The sequence below is a fragment of the Nuphar pumila genome, chromosome 3 (genome assembly GCF_984573655.1).
Source record: "Nuphar pumila chromosome 3, dmNupPumi1.hap1.1, whole genome shotgun sequence".
NCBI lineage: Eukaryota > Viridiplantae > Streptophyta > Magnoliopsida > Nymphaeales > Nymphaeaceae > Nuphar > Nuphar pumila.
Genome location: NC_143251.1, coordinates 107,891,394 through 107,896,160, shown reverse-complemented (window position 1 = coordinate 107,896,160; position 4,767 = coordinate 107,891,394). Strand labels below are relative to the sequence as shown.

At 36.2% G+C, this 4,767-nt stretch overlaps 1 long non-coding RNA gene across 1 annotated transcript; it reads left to right on the top strand.

Annotated features, from left to right (window-relative positions):
• Nucleotides 1-1,907: 1,907 nt before the first annotated feature.
• Nucleotides 1,908-4,409, top strand: LOC149843235 (uncharacterized). Its single transcript, XR_016431120.1, has 2 exons — nucleotides 1,908-2,012; nucleotides 4,218-4,409. It is a non-coding gene; the product is annotated as an uncharacterized LOC149843235 (long non-coding RNA).
• The last annotated feature ends 358 nt before the right edge of the window (nucleotides 4,410-4,767 follow it).

Genomic DNA, 4,767 nt, shown 5'->3' with positions numbered 1-4,767 from the left:
GGTATATGTTTTTTTATATTTGTCTCTTTAATGACAGATATTTAAAATTTGAAATGTATATTCTTGTCAGATGCATGTTCGACCTAAAAAAAAAGGTTTGTAATAAAGCAAGAGTAGAAGGCTCTATTTGTGAGGCGTACACTTTAGAAGAGATTTCAAATTTCTCATCTATGTACTTCGAACCTCATATTTCAACACGTTACACATGCCCGCCCCGTAACGATGATGGAGAACAAGTAACTGTAGCTGACAAGCTGTCGATATTTCAACGACTTGGGCATGCATTTGGTAGTTGTCGATCAAGGCTATTGACAGATCGAGAGCAAGATGCAGCACACATCTATATTCTTTTTAATTGCTCAGCGATCGACCCATACATCGAGTAAGTATATGTATATGCAACTCAATTATAAATCCTTTTATGTTCTATATGTGGATACATGACTCGGTAATATAAGTATTTGTGGTTTGCAGACGATTTGATCTAGAGTTGCGAAACGAAGTTTCACATCTCACTGATGCAGAAGTACAAAAAAAACGTGAAACTAAGTTTGTGGAGTGGTTGAAACAGTTGGTAAAGAAGCTAACATAAATTTTGTACTTATAAACAACACTAAGTTACTTAATTGATCGTGATCACAATCATTGTTTATGTTTGTGCGTAGGTTCGCAATGGTGATGTTAAAGATCAAGAAATATGTGATTTAGAAAATTGTCCGACCAAAGTTGTGCAATGCTACAACGGGTATATCGTAAATGGTTATCGATTCCATACAAAAGACTACGGTATAAACAAATCAACGATAAATAGTGGCGTGTGTGTCAAGGGTAGCAGCTACGATGAAAATGAACATGATTACTACGGTGTTATAGAGGAAATAATGGAGTTGACTTACTTAGGCATGAATAACAGGGTTACGGTATTCAAGTGTCATTGGTTTGATCCAACTGCAACAAGACTCGACAAAGCTTCAGGCATTGTGGAGGTGAATCATAAATCCAGGTTTGGAACATATGAACCATTCATATTAGCCTCGCAAGCTCAACAAGTTTATTATACTTCATATCCGAGTATAAAAAAGTCAGATAGAAATGAATGGTGGGCAGTTTGCAAGGTGAAATCCAAATTATACCCCGAGTATGATCAGTTACAGGAAGATGAGTTAGCTGAAGACAGTGATTACTATCAATCAGATGATGTCTGTGACTTCGCTTATGGTCACGATGTTGCGCATGATATGCATGTCATATCTCCATTGGCTGATGAAACATTCATAGAGGAATGTGATCCAAATGATGTACCAAGTGGATGGGCAAACAATGAAGAAGAAGAAGAAGAAGAAAGTCAAACTAGTGACGAGGAAGAATTCTCAAGCTAGTGAGCAAAATCTTATACTACAAACCTCTATTTAAATGCATTGTAATACTTGATGTGAGTTGTATTGCAATACTTGGTGTGAATGATTAAAAGTTTTATTTCAATGTATTGTAATACTTGATACGAATGATTCGAATGCATTGTAATACTTGATGTGAATGATTTCAATTATCTGAATGTATTATAATTTATGCAATTAACGAATGATTTGAATTAGTGCAATACTTGATGTCAATGTTTTGAATTATTTGAATGCATTGCAATGCTTGATGTGAATGACTTGAATGCATTGTAATACTTGATGTGAATTATTTGAATGTATTGTATGACATATGTTATTTGTTAGAATATGGTTCGTGGAGGTTATAGTGGTCGCTCATCCAGTAGTAGCCAGGCTCAACCTTTATCTTCACGGGCTCCTGTGATAGGTATATCATATAACTAATTAGATGCTTGATTAGTTCAAATGCACATTCTGAGAACTTGGTGTGTATTTTTTTACAGATGATGTTGCGCCTGTACATGACCCACCTACATCAGTTGATCGCACAAGTCAACAGCCAACACAGGAAACAGGGTCTTCTCAGGCTGGCACAAGAAGACTCATTCGAATAGTGTATATCGATAATCGACCGTAAGTATTTTGTTTTCAATTATTGCATATCTTTTAAATATTTTATATTGATATTTACTGTGTAACAATTCATGTGCAGCACGAGGTTTGAGCCACAAGAAGTAGTACGGGAGATTAGGAATTCACTTCTTCAACATCTACCAGGACCAGTTGCTCAATGGAAAGAGTACCCAAAGGAGGTGTTAGACAGATTGTGGTCCTCATTCATGGTATACAGTTGTTTCTCATAGTTAATGTGTTTCATATTTAATTTATTTAAGCAATGTCTACTAACTTTCTGAAAATATTTGTAGGCTTCGAATCGCTTTGCAACTACGGTGGAAGAAAATGATGCAAGGAAGGTGTGGCAGAAGGTGGCTGCCAATCGATTTGCAGACATGCTGCACACTATGAAGACTGCAGCAAAAAAAGCATTTGGCGTAGTAGATGATCCATTACTGTGGAAGGGCCATGGTCCTATTACTATCAGGAGAGATTACTGGGATGAAATGTGCGATATGTGGGCGGGAGATGCATTTAAAAATCGCTCTGCGAAGGCTTCACAAAATCGATCGAAGATGCCCGAAGCCCATCTACACACAGGTGGATCTAAGACATTTGGGAGCCACCTAAAGAAAATGGTAACTCATCAATATATAATATTAATTTTATAAGTATTGTTGCAAATTTGTGTACTAAATCTTTTGTCATTTAACTTCGCAGGAAGCAGAAAAAGGAGGCAGTGTACCATATAAGGATGTGTTTGTAGAAACACATAAACGGAAGACCACGGGAGTCTTCGTATCAGAGAAGGCGAGAACGACAACGGTATGTATTAATTCTATTAATAATCATTGCAATATATATGCAAGTCATCATAATGTTATCATTAATTATTAATGAATACTTTAAACATTATTTTGTAGGAGACATATGAGCAACAGATGGTAGAGCGATATGGCGAAGACGCTACTCAGCATCCATCATTTGATCCTACAGCATGGGTGACTGCAGCAGGTGAACCCAAAAAAGGTCGCGTGTTCGGGTTTGGGAGTAATATGAACACTTCACCAGTTATTGGTTCTTCCAGTTACGGCTCACCGACTTCTTGCGCCGACATAAGCTCCAAGCAGCCGACTATTCTTTCTGGTGATGATGTACGCGAGATCATTAATGAATCACTGAATAACTACTTCCAATACACCGTCGCCCCCTTTCTCCGAAATGAGATCAAGGCCGCTGTTCAGGATAGGGGATCTTCGATTCCAGGTCCCTCTCAGGTATAATCACATATATAGTTTTTTTGACTGTCTTAAAGCACATCTGAGCATGGTAGAATCACATATAGAGTTTTTCTAGATGCCTTAGAACACATATGAACATGCTATAATCACATATTCAATTTTTTTACTGCCTTAGCACACATATGAGCATGATAGAATCACATATAAAGTTGCTTTGCCTGCCTTAGAGCACATATGAGCATGCTATATTCACATATTCAATTTTTTTACTGCCTTAGCACACATACGAGCATGATCGAATCACATATATAGTTTTTTGCCTGCCTTAAAGCACATCTGAGCATGGTAGAATCACATATAGAGTTTTTTTATATGCCTTAGAACACATATTTGGTTTTTGATTGCATTAGAACACATAAGCATGCTATAATCACATATTCAGTTTTTTTACTGCCTAAGAACACATATGAGCATATTATAATCACATATTCTGATTTTTGACTGCCTTAGCACACATATGAGCATGCTATAATAACATATAGAGTTTTTTAACTGCCTTAGAACACATATGAACATGTTATATATCATTTATGATAGAATCACATATAAAATTTTTGGCTTTGCCTGCCTTAGAGCACATATGAGCATGCTATATTCACATATTCAATTTTTTTACTGCCTTAGCACACATACGAGCATGATCGAATCACATATATAGTTTTTTGCCTGCCTTAAAGCACATCTGAGCATGGTAGAATCACATATAGAGTTTTTTTATATGCCTTAGAACACATATGAACATGCTATAATCATATATTCAATTTTTTGACTGCCTTAGCACACATATGAGCATGATAGAATCACATATAGAGTTTTTTTATTGCCTTAGATCACACATGAGCACATGATAGAATCACATATAGTGTGTAATTTATTTCATTATATTTTGTTTATCAATACTGACTGTTCTTTTCTTGTGTAGGCTGCTAGCGATAATCAGGGTAGTGGAGCTGAAGGGACAGATAAAGACAATGAACAAGAAGACGCACAAAATCTTGGCGATGATTAGAGGACTGTGTTGAAGAAGTTCTATTTTTTTTATTTTTCCTAATTGTAATTGTTGAATTGTAAATAATTAAACTTCTTAGTTTTAAGGTGGAACGATTAATTATTATAGATACTTGTTATATGAATTTTTTTGTGTGGTTTGTTTTTTATTTACAGGAAATATAAATTGTACAGGAAATATAAATTGTACAGTTCTCGGTAATTAATTTTTAAATAATTTTTTTTTGATTTTTTTTCGTTTTTGCGACGGATTAGCGACGGATTATTCCGTCGCTATTCATATTAATCTAGCGACGGCTTAGCGACAGAATTAAATCCGTCGCCACGCCGTGGTCGCCGTTTAGTACCGGCGGATTGGCGACGGAATATAGCGCTCGTTATTCCGTCGCAATTGGCGACGGACTTGGCGACAGAATTATTCTGTCGCCAGTTAGCGTCGAAATATTCGCGACATAAGCATACTG